Genomic DNA, 20,123 nt, shown 5'->3' with positions numbered 1-20,123 from the left:
AAAATTCCGTTCCTCCCCACGTGGGGCTCGAACCCACGACCCTGGGATTAAGAGCCTTATGTTCTACCGACTGAGCTAGCCGCGCTGCCTCGGTGAGTATATGCCGGTTAGCACGTCACACAGTACTCGTTTGGGTTGATTGGTCCCATACAGAACCTCCCCATGTTGCCTAATGTTTTCCTAACGTCACACTCGTCACGTAGTTCACTTTTATTTCATAATCATTTCTGAGAGGTAACAGAATTGCATGACAACCTGCAGAGCTAGTTTCGTCAAAATTAACACACATACTTGATGTGACTCATAAGCCGAACGAGTTACTTTCCGACGTTATTTTAGATGTGCAAGTGCCAGTCAAAAACACGCGGCGACGGCAATATGCAAACCAATTCGCTAGTTAACACCGGTCTTGTTGTGCGTGTTTCAAGCTCAAGAGCATCTCCAAGCAGAAAATGGTCAACAGCAACGTTCACACGGTTTCGTACTGCTCAAGTGCTGCACTAAAACGGTATGTTTCTTTTTCATATCTGGAAAAACACGACCGAGAGAGGAATCAAACACGCAATCTTCGGATACGAAGTCCGACGCCTTATCCATTAGGCCACACGGTCACTGACAAACAAGTGGAACTTATATACGACTCATCTCAAAACGCTCACACCACTGAGGAGTTGTGTTTTCGTTCTACACAGACGCTGCCCCTTGCTCTTTCCCACCCATTTGATACATTCAACCTGCTACGAGACCTACCAAATATAGACTGGGAAACTAAACCACACACATTGCGCATTCGGAAATGTAAGGCAGGGCGTCCCTCGCCGCATTTGCTACGATGTCCATTTGCTACTTCTGCAGAAGTGGCGGCGGCGACGACGACGACGACGACGACGACGACGACGACATCCGCGGAAGGCTCTGAGATATGTGAGAAATACATCTATAAAATATATTTCAGACTGTCCCATCCCACCTTATGCTGTACCGCTTTGGCAAATGCTTTATCTGCGCCATTCGCCTTAATCACATCTGAGAGTAATTCTTAATAAAACGCCTCTCGCTAATTGTTAGTCATCCCAGATACTGTTTGCTATAAGGCCACGACGCGCAACAGATATCCAAAATTCGTCTGCCTCCTGTGAGGATCGAACTCACGACCCCTGGTTTACTAGACCAGTGCTCTGCCACTGAGCTAAAGAGGCGCGGCCTAGCGGTACTTTTGCGTACTTCATCCTTACGGTCGTCTGGATCATCAGACTTCAGCTGACAACACTTCATATTACCGTCTAATATTTGCAGCTATGGCGACCCATTACTGCTTGCCTACACATCTGACACGTAAAGGAAGTGCTCTCCAAATAACACCACTTGCATTTCAGAACATGTCTTTCACACATGTCTACAAAATCACCTTCACCTTCAAATACAGTTTCGTAGCGACTGACGGAGACGTAGGCAAAGTTTAAAGTTGCTATTTCCATTACATCACGTTAATCAGAAAAACGGTAAGTTACATCTGCAGAGGAACAAAATTCCGTTCCTCCCCACGTGGGGCTCGAACCCACGACCCTGCGATTAAGAGCCTTATGTTCTACCGACTGAGCTAGCCGCGCTGCCTCGGTGAGTATATGCCGGTTAGCACGTCACAAAGTACTCGTTTGGGTTGATTGGTCCGATACAGAACCTCCCCATGTTGCCTAATGTTTTCCTAACGTCACACTCGTCACGTAGTTCACTTTTATTTCATAATCATTTCTGAGAGGTAACAGAATTGCATGACAACCTGCAGAGCTAGTTTCGTCAAAATTAACACACATACTTGATGTGACTCATAAGCCGAACGAGTTACTTTCCGACGTTATTTTAGATGTGCAAGTGCCAGTCAAAAACACGCGGCGACGGCAATATGCAAACCAATTCGCTAGTTAACACCGGTCTTGTTGTGCGTGTTTCAAGCTCAAGAGCATCTCCAAGCAGAAAATGGTCAACAGCAACGTTCACACGGTTTCGTACTGCTCAAGTGCTGCACTAAAACGGTATGTTTCTTTTTCATATCTGGAAAAACACGACCGAGAGAGGAATCAAACACGCAATCTTCGGATACGAAGTCCGACGCCTTATCCATTAGGCCACACGGTCACTGACAAACAAGTGGAACTTATATACGACTCATCTCAAAACGCTCACACCACTGAGGAGTTGTGTTTTCGTTCTACACAGACGCTGCCCCTTGCTCTTTCCCACCCATTTGATACATTCAACCTGCTACGAGACCTACCAAATATAGACTGGGAAACTAAACCACACACTTTGTGCATTCGGAAATGTAAGGCAGGGCGTCCCTCGCCGCATTTGCTACGATGTCCATTTGCTACTTCCGCAGAAGTGGCGGCGGCGGCACGACGACGACGACGACGACAACCGCGGAAGGCTCTGAGATATGTGAGAAATACATCTATAAAATATATTTCAGACTGTCCCATCCCACCTTATGCTGCACCGCTTTGGCAAATGCTTTATCTGCGCCATTCGCCTTAATCACATCTGAGAGTAATTCTTAATAAAACGCCTCTCGCTAATTGTTAGTCATCCCAGATACTGTTTGCTATAAGGCCACGACGCGCAACTGATATCCAAAATTCGCCTGCCTCCTGTGAGGATCGAACTCACGACCCCTGGTTTACTAGACCAGTGCTCTGCCACTGAGCTAAAGAGGCGCGGCCTAGCGGTACTTTTGCGTACTTCATCCTTACGGTCGTCTGGATCATCAGACTTCAGCTGACAACACTTCATATTACCGTCTAATATTTGCAGCTATGGCGACCCATTACTGCTTGCCTACACATCTGACACGTAAAGGAAGTGCTCTCCAAATAACACCACTTGCATTTCAGAACATGTCTTTCACACATGTCTACAAAATCACCTTCACCTTCAAATACAGTTTCATAGCGACTGACGGAGACGTAGGCAAAGTTTAAAGTTGCTATTTCCATTACATCACGTTAATCAGAAAAACGGTAAGTTACATCTGCAGAGGAACAAAATTCCGTTCCTCCCCACGTGGGGCTCGAACCCACGACCCTGCGATTAAGAGCCTTATGTTCTACCGACTGAGCTAGCCGCGCTGCCTCGGTGAGTATATGCCGGTTAGCACGTCACACAGTACTCGTTTGGGTTGATTGGTCCGATACAGAACCTCCCCATGTTGCCTAATGTTTTCCTAACGTCACACTCGTCACGTAGTTCACTGTTATTTCATAATCATTTCTGAGAGGTAACAGAATTGCATGACAACCTGCAGAGCTAGTTTCGTCAAAATTAACACACATACTTGATGTGACTCATAAGCCGAACGAGTTACTTTCCGACGTTATTTTAGATGTGCAAGTGCCAGTCAAAAACACGCGGCGACGGCATTATGCAAACCAATTCGCTAGTTAACACCGGTCTTGTTGTGCGTGTTTCAAGCTCAAGAGCATCTCCAAGCAGAAAATGGTCAACAGCAACGTTCACACGGTTTCGTACTGCTCAAGTGCTGCACTAAAACGGTATGTTTCTTTTTCATATCTGGAAAAACACGACCGAGAGAGGAATCAAACACGCAATCTTCGGATACGAAGTCCGACGCCTTATCCATTAGGCCACACGGTCACTGACAAACAAGTGGAACTTATATACGACTCATCTCAAAACGCTCACACCACTGAGGAGTTGTGTTTTCGTTCTACACAGACGCTGCCCCTTGCTCTTTCCCACCCATTTGATACATTCAACCTGCTACGAGACATACCAAATATAGACTGGGAAACTAAACCACACACTTTGCGCATTCGGAAATGTAAGGCAGGGCGTCCCTCGCCGCATTTGCTACGATGTCCATTTGCTACTTCTGCAGAAGTGGCGGCGGCGACGACGACGACGACGACGACGACGACGACGACAACCGCGGAAGGCTCTTAGATATGTGAGAAATACATCTATAAAATATATTTCAGACTGTCCCATCCCACCTTATGCTGTACTGCTTTGGCAAATGCTTTATCTGCGCCATTCGCCTTAATCACATCTGAGAGTAATTCTTAATAAAACGCCTCTCGCTAATTGTTAGTCATCCCAGATACTGTTTGCTATAAGGCCACGACGCGCAACAGATATCCAAAATTCGTCTGCCTCCTGTGAGGATCGAACTCACGACCCCTGGTTTACTAGACCAGTGCTCTGCCACTGAGCTAAAGAGGCGCGGCCTAGCGGTACTTTTGCGTACTTCATCCTTACGGTCGTCTGGATCATCAGACTTCAGCTGACAACACTTCATATTACCGTCTAATATTTGCACCTATGGCGACCCATTACTGCTTGCCTACACATCTGACACGTAAAGGAAGTGCTCTCCAAATAACACCACTTGCATTTCAGAACATGTCTTTCACACATGTCTACAAAATCACCTTCACCTTCAAATACAGTTTCGTAGCGACTGACGGAGACGTAGGCAAAGTTTAAAGTTGCTATTTCCATTACATCACGTTAATCAGAAAAACGGTAAGTTACATCTGCAGAGGAACAAAATTCCGTTCCTCCCCACGTGGGGCTCGAACCCACAACCCTGCGATTAAGAGCCTTATGTTCTACCGACTGAGCTAGCCGCGCTGCCTCGGTGAGTATATGCCGGTTAGCACGTCACACAGTACTCGTTTGGGTTGATTGGTCCCATACAGAACCTCCCCATGTTGCCTAATGTTTTCCTAACGTCACACTCGTCACGTAGTTCACTTTTATTTCATAATCATTTCTGAGAGGTAACAGAATTGCATGACAACCTGCAGAGCTAGTTTCGTCAAAATTAACACACATACTTGATGTGACTCATAAGCCGAACGAGTTACTTTCCGACGTTATTTTAGATGTGCAAGTGCCAGTCAAAAACACGCGGCGACGGCAATATGCAAACCAATTCGCTAGTTAACACCGGTCTTGTTGTGCGTGTTTCAAGCTCAAGAGCATCTCCAAGCAGAAAATGGTCAACAGCAACGTTCACACGGTTTCGTACTGCTCAAGTGCTGCACTAAAACGGTATGTTTCTTTTTCATATCTGGAAAAGCACGACCGAGAGAGGAATCAAACACGCAATCTTCGGATACGAAGTCCGACGCATTATCCATTAGGCCAGACGGTCACTGACAAACAAGTGGAACTTATATACGACTCATCTCAAAACGCTCACACCACTGAGGAGTTGTGTTTTCGTTCTACACAGACGCTGCCCCTTGCTCTTTCCCACCCATTTGATACATTCAACCTGCTACGAGACCTACCAAATATAGACTGGGAAACTAAACCACACACTTTGTGCATTCGGAAATGTAAGGCAGGGCGTCCCTCGCCGCATTTGCTACGATGTCCATTTGCTACTTCCGCAGAAGTGGCGGCGGCGACGACGACGACGACGACGACGACGACAACCGCGGAAGGCTCTGAGATATGTGAGAAATACATCTATAAAATATATTTCAGACTGTCCCATCCCACCTTATGCTGTACCGCTTTGGCAAATGCTTTATCTGCGCCATTCGCCTTAATCACATCTGAGAGTAATTCTTAATAAAACGCCTCTCGCTAATTGTTAGTCATCCCAGATACTGTTTGCTATAAGGCCACGACGCGCAACAGATATCCAAAATTCGTCTGCCTGCTGTGAGGATCGAACTCACGACCCCTGGTTTACTAGACCAGTGCTCTGCCACTGAGCTAAAGAGGCGCGGCCTAGCGGTACTTTTGCGTACTTCATCCTTACGGTCGTCTGGATCATCAGACTTCAGCTGACAACACTTCATATTACCGTCTAATATTTGCACCTATGGCGACCCATTACTGCTTGCCTACACATCTGACACGTAAAGGAAGTGCTCTCCAAATAACACCACTTGCATTTCAGAACATGTCTTTCACACATGTCTACAAAATCACCTTCACCTTCAAATACAGTTTCGTAGCGACTGACGGAGACGTAGGCAAAGTTTAAAGTTGCTATTTCCATTACATCACGTTAATCAGAAAAACGGTAAGTTACATCTGCAGAGGAACAAAATTCCGTTCCTCCCCACGTGGGGCTCGAACCCACGACCCTGGGATTAAGAGCCTTATGTTCTACCGACTGAGCTAGCCGCGCTGCCTCGGTGAGTATATGCCGGTTAGCACGTCACACAGTACTCGTTTGGGTTGATTGGTCCCATACAGAACCTCCCCATGTTGCCTAATGTTTTCCTAACGTCACACTCGTCACGTAGTTCACTTTTATTTCATAATCATTTCTGAGAGGTAACAGAATTGCATGACAACCTGCAGAGCTAGTTTCGTCAAAATTAACACACATACTTGATGTGACTCATAAGCCGAACGAGTTACTTTCCGACGTTATTTTAGATGTGCAAGTGCCAGTCAAAAACACGCGGCGACGGCAATATGCAAACCAATTCGCTAGTTAACACCGGTCTTGTTGTGCGTGTTTCAAGCTCAAGAGCATCTCCAAGCAGAAAATGGTCAACAGCAACGTTTACACGGTTTCGTACTGCTCAAGTGCTGCACTAAAACGGTATGTTTCTTTTTCATATCTGGAAAAACACGACCGAGAGAGGAATCAAACACGCAATCTTCGGATACGAAGTCCGACGCATTATCCATTAGGCCACACGGTCACTGACAAACAAGTGGAACTTATATACGACTCATCTCAAAACGCTCACACCACTGAGGAGTTGTGTTTTCGTTCTACACAGACGCTGCCCCTTGCTCTTTCCCACCCATTTGATACATTCAACCTGCTACGAGACCTACCAAATATAGACTGGGAAACTAAACCACACACTTTGTGCATTCGGAAATGTAAGGCAGGGCGTCCCTCGCCGCATTTGCTACGATGTCCATTTGCTACTTCTGCAGAAGTGGCGGCGGCGGCGACGACGACGACGACGACAACCGCGGAAGGCTCTGAGATATGTGAGAAATACATCTATAAAATATATTTCAGACTGTCCCATCCCACCTTATGCTGCACCGCTTTGGCAAATGCTTTATCTGCGCCATTCGCCTAATCACATCTGAGAGTAATTCTTAACAAAACGCCTCTCGCTAATTGTTAGTCATCCCAGATACTGTTTGCTATAAGGCCACGACGCGCAACTGATATCCAAAATTCGCCTGCCTCCTGTGAGGATCGAACTCACGACCCCTGGTTTACTAGACCAGTGCTCTGCCACTGAGCTAAAGAGGCGCGGCCTAGCGGTACTTTTGCGTACTTCATCCTTACGGTCGTCTGGATCATCAGACTTCAGCTGACAACACTTCATATTACCGTCTAATATTTGCAGCTATGGCGACCCATTACTGCTTGCCTACACATCTGACACGTAAAGGAAGTGCTCTCCAAATAACACCACTTGCATTTCAGAACATGTCTTTCACACATGTCTACAAAATCACCTTCACCTTCAAATACAGTTTCGTAGCGACTGACGGAGACGTAGGCAAAGTTTAAAGTTGCTATTTCCATTACATCACGTTAATCAGAAAAACGGTAAGTTACATCTGCAGAGGAACAAAATTCCGTTCCTCCCCACGTGGGGCTCGAACCCACGACCCTGGGATTAAGAGCCTTATGTTCTACCGACTGAGCTAGCCGCGCTGCCTCGGTGAGTATATGCCGGTTAGCACGTCACACAGTACTCGTTTGGGTTGATTGGTCCCATACAGAACCTCCCCATGTTGCCTAATGTTTTCCTAACGTCACACTCGTCACGTAGTTCACTTTTATTTCATAATCATTTCTGAGAGGTAACAGAATTGCATGACAACCTGCAGAGCTAGTTTCGTCAAAATTAACACACATACTTGATGTGACTCATAAGCCGAACGAGTTACTTTCCGACGTTATTTTAGATGTGCAAGTGCCAGTCAAAAACACGCGGCGACGGCATTATGCAAACCAATTCGCTAGTTAACACCGGTCTTGTTGTGCGTGTTTCAAGCTCAAGAGCATCTCCAAGCAGAAAATGGTCAACAGCAACGTTCACACGGTTTCGTACTGCTCAAGTGCTGCACTAAAACGGTATGTTTCTTTTTCATATCTGGAAAAACACGACCGAGAGAGGAATCAAACACGCAATCTTCGGATACGAAGTCCGACGCCTTATCCATTAGGCCACACGGTCACTGACAAACAAGTGGAACTTATATACGACTCATCTCAAAACGCTCACACCACTGAGGAGTTGTGTTTTCGTTCTACACAGACGCTGCCCCTTGCTCTTTCCCACCCATTTGATACATTCAACCTGCTACGAGACATACCAAATATAGACTGGGAAACTAAACCACACACTTTGCGCATTCGGAAATGTAAGGCAGGGCGTCCCTCGCCGCATTTGCTACGATGTCCATTTGCTACTTCTGCAGAAGTGGCGGCGGCGGCGACGACGACGACGACGACGACGACGACGACGACGACGACGACGACGACAACCGCGGAAGGCTCTGAGATATGTGAGAAATACATCTATAAAATATATTTCAGACTGTCCCATCCCACCTTATGCTGTACTGCTTTGGCAAATGCTTTATCTGCGCCATTCGCCTTAATCACATCTGAGAGTAATTCTTAATAAAACGCCTCTCGCTAATTGTTAGTCATCCCAGATACTGTTTGCTATAAGGCCACGACGCGCAACAGATATCCAAAATTCGTCTGCCTCCTGTGAGGATCGAACTCACGACCCCTGGTTTACTAGACCAGTGCTCTGCCACTGAGCTAAAGAGGCGCGGCCTAGCGGTACTTTTGCGTACTTCATCCTTACGGTCGTCTGGATCATCAGACTTCAGCTGACAACACTTCATATTACCGTCTAATATTTGCAGCTATGGCGACCCATTACTGCTTGCCTACACATCTGACACGTAAAGGAAGTGCTCTCCAAATAACACCACTTGCATTTCAGAACATGTCTTTCACACATGTCTACAAAATCACCTTCACCTTCAAATACAGTTTCGTAGCGACTGACGGAGACGTAGGCAAAGTTTAAAGTTGCTATTTCCATTACATCACGTTAATCAGAAAAACGGTAAGTTACATCTGCAGAGGAACAAAATTCCGTTCCTCCCCACGTGGGGCTCGAACCCACGACCCTGGGATTAAGAGCCTTATGTTCTACCGACTGAGCTAGCCGCGCTGCCTCGGTGAGTATATGCCGGTTAGCACGTCACACAGTACTCGTTTGGGTTGATTGGTCCCATACAGAACCTCCCCATGTTGCCTAATGTTTTCCTAACGTCACACTCGTCACGTAGTTCACTTTTATTTCATAATCATTTCTGAGAGGTAACAGAATTGCATGACAACCTGCAGAGCTAGTTTCGTCAAAATTAACACACATACTTGATGTGACTCATAAGCCGAACGAGTTACTTTCCGACGTTATTTTAGATGTGCAAGTGCCAGTCAAAAACACGCGGCGACGGCATTATGCAAACCAATTCGCTAGTTAACACCGGTCTTGTTGTGCGTGTTTCAAGCTCAAGAGCATCTCCAAGCAGAAAATGGTCAACAGCAACGTTCACACGGTTTCGTACTGCTCAAGTGCTGCACTAAAACGGTATGTTTCTTTTTCATATCTGGAAAAACACGACCGAGAGAGGAATCAAACACGCAATCTTCGGATACGAAGTCCGACGCCTTATCCATTAGGCCACACGGTCACTGACAAACAAGTGGAACTTATATACGACTCATCTCAAAACGCTCACACCACTGAGGAGTTGTGTTTTCGTTCTACACAGACGCTGCCCCTTGCTCTTTCCCACCCATTTGATACATTCAACCTGCTACGAGACCTACCAAATATAGACTGGGAAACTAAACCACACACTTTGCGCATTCGGAAATGTAAGGCAGGGCGTCCCTCGCCGCATTTGCTACGATGTCCATTTGCTACTTCTGCAGAAGTGGCGGCGGCGGCGACGACGACGACGACGACGACGACGACGACGACAACCGCGGATGGCTCTGAGATATGTGAGAAATACATCTATAAAATATATTTCAGACTGTCCCATCCCACCTTATGCTGTACTGCTTTGGCAAATGCTTTATCTGCGCCATTCGCCTTAATCACATCTGAGAGTAATTCTTAATAAAACGCCTCTCGCTAATTGTTAGTCATCCCAGATACTGTTTGCTATAAGGCCACGACGCGCAACAGATATCCAAAATTCGTCTGCCTCCTGTGAGGATCGAACTCACGACCCCTGGTTTACTAGACCAGTGCTCTGCCACTGAGCTAAAGAGGCGCGGCCTAGCGGTACTTTTGCGTACTTCATCCTTACGGTCGTCTGGATCATCAGACTTCAGCTGACAACACTTCATATTACCGTCTAATATTTGCACCTATGGCGACCCATTACTGCTTGCCTACACATCTGACACGTAAAGGAAGTGCTCTCCAAATAACACCACTTGCATTTCAGAACATGTCTTTCACACATGTCTACAAATTCACCTTCACCTTCAAATACAGTTTCGTAGCGACTGACGGAGACGTAGGCATAGTTTAAAGTTGCTATTTCCATTACATCACGTTAATCAGAAAAACGGTAAGTTACATCTGCAGAGGAACAAAATTCCGTTCCTCCCCACGTGGGGCTCGAACCCACAACCCTGCGATTAAGAGCCTTATGTTCTACCGACTGAGCTAGCCGCGCTGCCTCGGTGAGTATATGCCGGTTAGCACGTCACACAGTACTCGTTTGGGTTGATTGGTCCCATACAGAACCTCCCCATGTTGCCTAATGTTTTCCTAACGTCACACTCGTCACGTAGTTCACTTTTATTTCATAATCATTTCTGAGAGGTAACAGAATTGCATGACAACCTGCAGAGCTAGTTTCGTCAAAATTAACACACATACTTGATGTGACTCATAAGCCGAACGAGTTACTTTCCGACGTTATTTTAGATGTGCAAGTGCCAGTCAAAAACACGCGGCGACGGCAATATGCAAACCAATTCGCTAGTTAACACCGGTCTTGTTGTGCGTGTTTCAAGCTCAAGAGCATCTCCAAGCAGAAAATGGTCAACAGCAACGTTCACACGGTTTCGTACTGCTCAAGTGCTGCACTAAAACGGTATGTTTCTTTTTCATATCTGGAAAAGCACGACCGAGAGAGGAATCAAACACGCAATCTTCGGATACGAAGTCCGACGCATTATCCATTAGGCCAGACGGTCACTGACAAACAAGTGGAACTTATATACGACTCATCTCAAAACGCTCACACCACTGAGGAGTTGTGTTTTCGTTCTACACAGACGCTGCCCCTTGCTCTTTCCCACCCATTTGATACATTCAACCTGCTACGAGACCTACCAAATATAGACTGGGAAACTAAACCACACACTTTGTGCATTCGGAAATGTAAGGCAGGGCGTCCCTCGCCGCATTTGCTACGATGTCCATTTGCTACTTCTGCAGAAGTGGCGGCGGCGGCGACGACGACGACGACGACAACCGCGGAAGGCTCTGAGATATGTGAGAAATACATCTATAAAATATATTTCAGACTGTCCCATCCCACCTTATGCTGTACCGTTTTGGCAAATGCTTTATCTGCGCCATTCGCCTTAATCACATCTGAGAGTAATTCTTAATAAAACGCCTCTCGCTAATTGTTAGTCATCCCAGATACTGTTTGCTATAAGGCCACGACGCGCAACTGATATCCAAAATTCGTCTGCCTCCTGTGAGGATCGAACTCACGACCCCTGGTTTACTAGACCAGTGCTCTGCCACTGAGCTAAAGAGGCGCGGCCTAGCGGTACTTTTGCGTACTTCATCCTTACGGTCGTCTGGATCATCAGACTTCAGCTGACAACACTTCATATTACCGTCTAATATTTGCACCTATGGCGACCCATTACTGCTTGCCTACACATCTGACACGTAAAGGAAGTGCTCTCCAAATAACACCACTTGCATTTCAGAACATGTCTTTCACACATGTCTACAAAATCACCTTCACCTTCAAATACAGTTTCGTAGCAACTGACGGAGACGTAGGCAAAGTTTAAAGTTGCTATTTCCATTACATCACGTTAATGAGAAAAACGGTAAGTTACATCTGCAGAGGAACAAAATTCCGTTCCTCCCCACGTGGGGCTCGAACCCACGACCCTGGGACTAAGAGCCTTATGTTCTACCGACTGAGCTAGCCGCGCTGCCTCGGTGAGTATATGCCGGTTAGCACGTCACACAGTACTCGTTTGGGTTGATTGGTCCCATACAGAACCTCCCCATGTTGCCTAATGTTTTCCTAACGTCACACTCGTCACGTAGTTCACTTTTATTTCATAATCATTTCTGAGAGGTAACAGAATTGCATGACAACCTGCAGAGCTAGTTTCGTCAAAATTAACACACATACTTGATGTGACTCATAAGCCGAACGAGTTACTTTCCGACGTTATTTTAGATGTGCAAGTGCCAGTCAAAAACACGCGGCGACGGCAATATGCAAACCAATTCGCTAGTTAACACCGGTCTTGTTGTGCGTGTTTCAAGCTCAAGAGCATCTCCAAGCAGAAAATGGTCAACAGCAACGTTCACACGGTTTCGTACTGCTGAAGTGCTGCACTAAAACGGTATGTTTCTTTTTCATATCTGGAAAAACACGACCGAGAGATGAATCAAACACGCAATCTTCGGATACGAAGTCCGACGCCTTATCCATTAGGCCACACGGTCACTGACAAACAAGTGGAACTTATATACGACTCATCTCCAAACGCTCACACCACTGAGGAGTTCTGTTTTCGTTCTACACAGACGCTGCCCCTTGCTCTTTCCCACCCATTTGATACATTCAACCTGCTACGAGACCTACCAAATATAGACTGGGAAACTAAACCACACACTTTGTGCATTCGGAAATGTAAGGCAGGGCGTCCCTCGCCGCATTTGCTACGATGTCCATTTGCTACTTCTGCAGAAGTGGCGGCGGCGACGACGACGACGACGACGACGACGACGACGACAACCGCGGAAGGCTCTGAGATATGTGAGAAATACATCTATAAAATATATTTCAGACTGTCCCATCCCACCTTATGCTGTACCGCTTTGGCAAATGCTTTATCTGCGCCATTCGCCTTAATCACATCTGAGAGTAATTCTTAATAAAACGCCTCTCGCTAATTGTTAGTCATCCCAGATACTGTTTGCTATAAGGCCACGACGCGCAACTGATATCCAAAATTCGTCTGCCTCCTGTGAGGATCGAACTCACGACCCCTGGTTTACTAGACCAGTGCTCTGCCACTGAGCTAAAGAGGCGCGGCCTAGCGGTACTTTTGCGTACTTCATCCTTACGGTCGTCTGGATCATCAGACTTCAGCTGACAACACTTCATATTACCGTCTAATATTTGCACCTATGGCGACCCATTACTGCTTGCCTACACATCTGACACGTAAAGGAAGTGCTCTCCAAATAACACCACTTGCATTTCAGAACATGTCTTTCACACATGTCTACAAAATCACCTTCACCTTCAAATACAGTTTCGTAGCGACTGACGGAGACGTAGGCAAAGTTTAAAGTTGCTATTTCCATTACATCACGTTAATCAGAAAAACGGTAAGTTACATCTGCAGAGGAACAAAATTCCGTTCCTCCCCACGTGGGGCTCGAACCCACGACCCTAGGATTAAGAGCCTTATGTTCTACCGACTGAGCTAGCCGCGCTGCCTCGGTGAGTATATGCCGGTTAGCACGTCACACAGTACTCGTTTGGGTTGATTGGTCCCATACAGAACCTCCCCATGTTGCCTAATGTTTTCCTAACGTCACACTCGTCACGTAGTTCACTTTTATTTCATAATCATTTCTGAGAGGTAACAGAATTGCATGACAACCTGCAGAGCTAGTTTCGTCAAAATTAACACACATACTTGATGTGACTCATAAGCCGAACGAGTTACTTTCCGACGTTATTTTAGATGTGCAAGTGCCAGTCAAAAACACGCGGCGACGGCAATATGCAAACCAATTCGCTAGTTAACACCGGTCTTGTTGTGCGTGTTTCAAGCTCAAGAGCATCTCCAAGCAGAAAATGGTCAACAGCAACGTTCACACGGTTTCGTACTGCTCAAGTGCTGCACTAAAACGGTATGTTTCTTTTTCATATCTGGAAAAACACGACCGAGAGAGGAATCAAACACGCAATCTTCGGATACGAAGTCCGACGCCTTATCCATTAGGCCACACGGTCACTGACAAACAAGTGGAACTTATATACGACTCATCTCAAAACGCTCACACCACTGAGGAGTTGTGTTTTCGTTCTACACAGACGCTGCCCCTTGCTCTTTCCCACCCATTTGATACATTCAACCTGCTACGAGACCTACCAAATATAGACTGGGAAACTAAACCACACACTTTGTGCATTCGGAAATGTAAGGCAGGGCGTCCCTCGCCGCATTTGCTACGATGTCCATTTGCTACTTCTGCAGAAGTGGCGGCGGCGACGACGACGACGACAACCGCGGAAGGCTCTGAGATATGTGAGAAATACATCTATAAAATATATTTCAGACTGTCCCATCCCACCTTATGCTGTACCGCTTTGGCAAATGCTTTATCTGCGCCATTCGCCTTAATCACATCTGAGAGTAATTCTTAATAAAACGCCTCTCGCTAATTGTTAGTCATCCCAGATACTGTTTGCTATAAGGCCACGACGCGCAACTGATATCCAAAATTCGTCTGCCTCCTGTGAGGATCGAACTCACGACCCCTGGTTTACTAGACCAGTGCTCTGCCACTGAGCTAAAGAGGCGCGGCCTAGCGGTACTTTTGCGTACTTCATCCTTACGGTCGTCTGGATCATCAGACTTCAGCTGACAACACTTCATATTACCGTCTAATATTTGCACCTATGGCGACCCATTACTGCTTGCCTACACATCTGACACGTAAAGGAAGTGCTCTCCAAATAACACCACTTGCATTTCAGAACATGTCTTTCACACATGTCTACAAAATCATCTTCACCTTCAAATACAGTTTCGTAGCGACTGACGGAGACGTAGGCAAAGTTTAAAGTTGCTATTTCCATTACATCACGTTAATCAGAAAAACGGTAAGTTACATCTGCAGAGGAACAAAATTCCGTTCCTCCCCACGTGGGGCTCGAACCCACGACCCTGGGATTAAGAGCCTTATGTTCTACCGACTGAGCTAGCCGCGCTGCCTCGGTGAGTATATGCCGGTTAGCACGTCACACAGTACTCGTTTGGGTTGATTGGTCCCATACAGAACCTCCCCATGTTGCCTAATGTTTTCCTAACGTCACACTCGTCATGTAGTTCACTTTTATTTCATAATCATTTCTGAGAGGTAACAGAATTGCATGACAACCTGCAGAGCTAGTTTCGTCAAAATTAACACACATACTTGATGTGACTCATAAGCCGAACGAGTTACTTTCCGACGTTATTTTAGATGTGCAAGTGCCAGTCAAAAACACGCGGCGACGGCAATATGCAAACCAATTCGCTAGTTAACACCGGTCTTGTTGTGCGTGTTTCAAGCTCAAGAGCATCTCCAAGCAGAAAATGGTCAACAGCAACGTTCACACGGTTTCGTACTGCTCAAGTGCTGCACTAAAACGGTATGTTTCTTTTTCATATCTGGAAAAACACGACCGAGAGAGGAATCAAACACGCAATCTTCGGATACGAAGTCCGACGCCTTATCCATTAGGCCAGACGGTCACTGACAAACAAGTGGAACTTATATACGACTCATCTCAAAACGCTCACACCACTGAGGAGTTGTGTTTTCGTTCTACACAGACGCTGCCCCTTGCTCTTTCCCACCCATTTGATACATTCAACCTGCTACGAGACCTACCAAATATAGACTGGGAAACTAAACCACACACTTTGCGCATTCGGAAATGTAAGGCAGGGCGTCCCTCGCCGCATTTGCTACGATGTCCATTTGCTACTTCTGCAGAAGTGGCGGCGGCGACGACGACGACGACGACGACGACGACGACAACCGCGGAAGGCTCTGAGATATGTGAGAAATACATCTATAAAATATATTTCAGACTGTCCCATCCCACCTTATGCTGTACCGCTTTGGCAAATGCTTTATCTGCGCCATTCGCCTTAATCACATCTGAGAGTAATTCTTAATAAAACGCCTCTCGCTAATTGTTAGTCATCCCAGATACTGTTTGCTATAAGGCCACGACGCGCAACAGATATCCAAAATTCGTCTGCCTCCTGTGAGGATCGAACTCACGACCCCTGGTTTACTAGACCAGTGCTCTGCCACTGAGCTAAAGAGGCGCGGCCTAGCGGTACTTTTGCGTACTTCATCCTTACGGTCGTCTGGATCATCAGACTTCAGCTGACAACACTTCATATTACCGTCTAATATTTGCAGCTATGGCGACCCATTACTGCTTGCCTACACATCTGACACGTAAAGGAAGTGCTCTCCAAATAACACCACTTGCATTTCAGAACATGTCTTTCACACATGTCTACAAAATCACCTTCACCTTCAAATACAGTTTCGTAGCGACTGACGGAGACGTAGGCAAAGTTTACAGTTGCTATTTCCATTACATCACGTTAATCAGAAAAACGGTAAGTTACATCTGCAGAGGAACAAAATTCCGTTCCTCCCCACGTGGGGCTCGAACCCACGACCCTGCGATTAAGAGCCTTATGTTCTACCGACTGAGCTAGCCGCGCTGCCTCGGTGAGTATATGCCGGTTAGCACGTCACACAGTACTCGTTTGGGTTGATTGGTCCGATACAGAACCTCCCCATGTTGCCTAATGTTTTCCTAACGTCACACTCGTCACGTAGTTCACTTTTATTTCATAATCATTTCTGAGAGGTAACAGAATTGCATGACAACCTGCAGAGCTAGTTTCGTCAAAATTAACACACATACTTGATGTGACTCATAAGCCGAACGAGTTACTTTCCGACGTTATTTTAGATGTGCAAGTGCCAGTCAAAAACACGCGGCGACGGCAATATGCAAACCAATTCGCTAGTTAACACCGGTCTTGTTGTGCGTGTTTCAAGCTCAAGAGCATCTCCAAGCAGAAAATGGTCAACAGCAACGTTCACACGGTTTCGTACTGCTCAAGTGCTGCACTAAAACGGTATGTTTCTTTTTCATATCTGGAAAAACACGACCGAGAGAGGAATCAAACACGCAATCTTCGGATACGAAGTCCGACGCATTATCCATTAGGCCACACGGTCACTGACAAACAAGTGGAACTTATATACGACTCATCTCAAAACGCTCACACCACTGAGGAGTTGTGTTTTCGTTCTACACAGACGCTGCCCCTTGCTCTTTCCCACCCATTTGATACATTCAACCTGCTACGAGACCTACCAAATATAGACTGGGAAACTAAACCACACACTTTGTGCATTCGGAAATGTAAGGCAGGGCGTCCCTCGCTGCATTTGCTACGATGTCCATTTGCTACTTCTGCAGAAGTGGCGGCGGCGGCGGCGGCGGCGACGACGACGACGACGACGACGACGACGACGACGACGACGACGACAACCGCGGAAGGCTCTGAGATATGTGAGAAATACATCTATAAAATATATTTCAGACTGTCCCATCCCACCTTATGCTGCACCGCTTTATCAAATGCTTTATCTGCGCCATTCGCCTTAATCACATCTGAGAGTAATTCTTAATAAAACGCCTCTCGCTAATTGTTAGTCATCCCAGATACTGTTTGCTATAAGGCCACGACGCGCAACTGATATCCAAAATTCGCCTGCCTCCTGTGAGGATCGAACTCACGACCCCTGGTTTACTAGACCAGTGCTCTGCCACTGAGCTAAAGAGGCGCGGCCTAGCGGTACTTTTGCGTACTTCATCCTTACGGTCGTCTGGATCATCAGACTTCAGCTGACAACACTTCATATTACCGTCTAATATTTGCAGCTATGGCGACCCATTACTGCTTGCCTACACATCTGACACGTAAAGGAAGTGCTCTCCAAATAACACCACTTGCATTTCAGAACATGTCTTTCACACATGTCTACAAAATCACCTTCACCTTCAAATACAGTTTCGTAGCAACTGACGGAGACGTAGGCAAAGTTTAAAGTTGCTATTTCCATTACATCACGTTAATGAGAAAAACGGTAAGTTACATCTGCAGAGGAACAAAATTCCGTTCCTCCCCACGTGGGGCTCGAACCCACGACCCTGGGACTAAGAGCCTTATGTTCTACCGACTGAGCTAGCCGCGCTGCCTCGGTGAGTATATGCCGGTTAGCACGTCACACAGTACTCGTTTGGGTTGATTGGTCCCATACAGAACCTCCCCATGTTGCCTAATGTTTTCCTAACGTCACACTCGTCACGTAGTTCACTTTTATTTCATAATCATTTCTGAGAGGTAACAGAATTGCATGACAACCTGCAGAGCTAGTTTCGTCAAAATTAACACACATACTTGATGTGACTCATAAGCCGAACGAGTTACTTTCCGACGTTATTTTAGATGTGCAAGTGCCAGTCAAAAACACGCGGCGACGGCAATATGCAAACCAATTCGCTAGTTAACACCGGTCTTGTTGTGCGTGTTTCAAGCTCAAGAGCATCTCCAAGCAGAAAATGGTCAACAGCAACGTTCACACGGTTTCGTACTGCTGAAGTGCTGCACTAAAACGGTATGTTTCTTTTTCATATCTGGAAAAACACGACCGAGAGATGAATCAAACACGCAATCTTCGGATACGAAGTCCGACGCCTTATCCATTAGGCCACACGGTCACTGACAAACAAGTGGAACTTATATACGACTCATCTCCAAACGCTCACACCACTGAGGAGTTCTGTTTTCGTTCTACACAGACGCTGCCCCTTGCTCTTTCCCACCCATTTGATACATTCAACCTGCTACGAGACCTACCAAATATAGACTGGGAAACTAAACCACACACTTTGTGCATTCGGAAATGTAAGGCAGGGCGTCCCTCGCCGCATTTGCTACGATGTCCATTTGCTACTTCTGCAGAAGTGGCGGCGGCGACGACGACGACGACGACGACGACGACAACCGCGGAAGGCTCTGAGATATGTGAGAAATACATCTATAAAATATATTTCAGACTGTCCCATCCCACCTTATGCTGTACCGCTTTGGCAAATGCTTTATCTGCGCCATTCGCCTTAATCACATCTGAGAGTAATTCTTAATAAAACGCCTCTCGCTAATTGTTAGTCATCCCAGATACTGTTTGCTATAAGGCCACGACGCGCAACTGATATCCAAAATTCGTCTGCCTCCTGTGAGGATCGAACTCACGACCCCTGGTTTACTAGACCAGTGCTCTGCCACTGAGCTAAAGAGGCGCGGCCTAGCGGTACTTTTGCGTACTTCATCCTTACGGTCGTCTGGATCATCAGACTTCAGCTGACAACACTTCATATTACCGTCTAATATTTGCACCTATGGCGACCCATTACTGCTTGCCTACACATCTGACACGTAAAGGAAGTGCTCTCCAAATAACACCACTTGCATTTCAGAACATGTCTTTCACACATGTCTACAAAATCACCTTCACCTTCAAATACAGTTTCGTAGCGACTGACGGAGACGTAGGCAAAGTTTAAAGTTGCTATTTCCATTACATCACGTTAATCAGAAAAACGGTAAGTTACATCTGCAGAGGAACAAAATTCCGTTCCTCCCCACGTGGGGCTCGAACCCACGACCCTAGGATTAAGAGCCTTATGTTCTACCGACTGAGCTAGCCGCGCTGCCTCGGTGAGTATATGCCGGTTAGCACGTCACACAGTACTCGTTTGGGTTGATTGGTCCCATACAGAACCTCCCCATGTTGCCTAATGTTTTCCTAACGTCACACTCGTCACGTAGTTCACTTTTATTTCATAATCATTTCTGAGAGGTAACAGAATTGCATGACAACCTGCAGAGCTAGTTTCGTCAAAATTAACACACATACTTGATGTGACTCATAAGCCGAACGAGTTAC

At 46.3% G+C, this 20,123-nt stretch overlaps 13 non-coding genes across 13 annotated transcripts; all 13 read right to left on the bottom strand.

Moving 5' to 3' along the window:
* Positions 1–1,127: 1,127 nt before the first annotated feature.
* On the bottom strand, positions 1,128–1,199 carry Trnat-agu (transfer RNA threonine (anticodon AGU)). The gene has a single exon. It is a non-coding gene; the product is annotated as a tRNA-Thr (tRNA).
* A 1,443-nt stretch (positions 1,200–2,642) lies between these two features.
* On the bottom strand, positions 2,643–2,714 carry Trnat-agu (transfer RNA threonine (anticodon AGU)). The gene has a single exon. It is a non-coding gene; the product is annotated as a tRNA-Thr (tRNA).
* Positions 2,715–4,167: 1,453 nt separating this feature from the next.
* Trnat-agu (transfer RNA threonine (anticodon AGU)) lies at positions 4,168–4,239 on the bottom strand. The gene has a single exon. It is a non-coding gene; the product is annotated as a tRNA-Thr (tRNA).
* A 1,447-nt stretch (positions 4,240–5,686) lies between these two features.
* Trnat-agu (transfer RNA threonine (anticodon AGU)) lies at positions 5,687–5,758 on the bottom strand. The gene has a single exon. It is a non-coding gene; the product is annotated as a tRNA-Thr (tRNA).
* Positions 5,759–7,198: 1,440 nt separating this feature from the next.
* On the bottom strand, positions 7,199–7,270 carry Trnat-agu (transfer RNA threonine (anticodon AGU)). Its single transcript has one exon. It is a non-coding gene; the product is annotated as a tRNA-Thr (tRNA).
* A 1,471-nt stretch (positions 7,271–8,741) lies between these two features.
* On the bottom strand, positions 8,742–8,813 carry Trnat-agu (transfer RNA threonine (anticodon AGU)). Its single transcript has one exon. It is a non-coding gene; the product is annotated as a tRNA-Thr (tRNA).
* A 1,456-nt stretch (positions 8,814–10,269) lies between these two features.
* On the bottom strand, positions 10,270–10,341 carry Trnat-agu (transfer RNA threonine (anticodon AGU)). Its single transcript has one exon. It is a non-coding gene; the product is annotated as a tRNA-Thr (tRNA).
* A 1,441-nt stretch (positions 10,342–11,782) lies between these two features.
* Trnat-agu (transfer RNA threonine (anticodon AGU)) lies at positions 11,783–11,854 on the bottom strand. Its single transcript has one exon. It is a non-coding gene; the product is annotated as a tRNA-Thr (tRNA).
* Positions 11,855–13,307: 1,453 nt separating this feature from the next.
* On the bottom strand, positions 13,308–13,379 carry Trnat-agu (transfer RNA threonine (anticodon AGU)). The gene has a single exon. It is a non-coding gene; the product is annotated as a tRNA-Thr (tRNA).
* Positions 13,380–14,814: 1,435 nt separating this feature from the next.
* Trnat-agu (transfer RNA threonine (anticodon AGU)) lies at positions 14,815–14,886 on the bottom strand. The gene has a single exon. It is a non-coding gene; the product is annotated as a tRNA-Thr (tRNA).
* Positions 14,887–16,336: 1,450 nt separating this feature from the next.
* On the bottom strand, positions 16,337–16,408 carry Trnat-agu (transfer RNA threonine (anticodon AGU)). Its single transcript has one exon. It is a non-coding gene; the product is annotated as a tRNA-Thr (tRNA).
* A 1,477-nt stretch (positions 16,409–17,885) lies between these two features.
* Positions 17,886–17,957, bottom strand: Trnat-agu (transfer RNA threonine (anticodon AGU)). Its single transcript has one exon. It is a non-coding gene; the product is annotated as a tRNA-Thr (tRNA).
* A 1,447-nt stretch (positions 17,958–19,404) lies between these two features.
* Trnat-agu (transfer RNA threonine (anticodon AGU)) lies at positions 19,405–19,476 on the bottom strand. Its single transcript has one exon. It is a non-coding gene; the product is annotated as a tRNA-Thr (tRNA).
* Positions 19,477–20,123: the final 647 nt, after the last annotated feature.

The sequence above is a fragment of the Schistocerca gregaria genome, chromosome 4 (assembly GCF_023897955.1).
Source record: "Schistocerca gregaria isolate iqSchGreg1 chromosome 4, iqSchGreg1.2, whole genome shotgun sequence".
Taxonomy (NCBI): domain Eukaryota; kingdom Metazoa; phylum Arthropoda; class Insecta; order Orthoptera; family Acrididae; genus Schistocerca; species Schistocerca gregaria.
The sequence above is the reverse complement of the archived record's forward strand: the minus strand, read 5'-3'. Positions and strand labels throughout refer to the sequence as shown.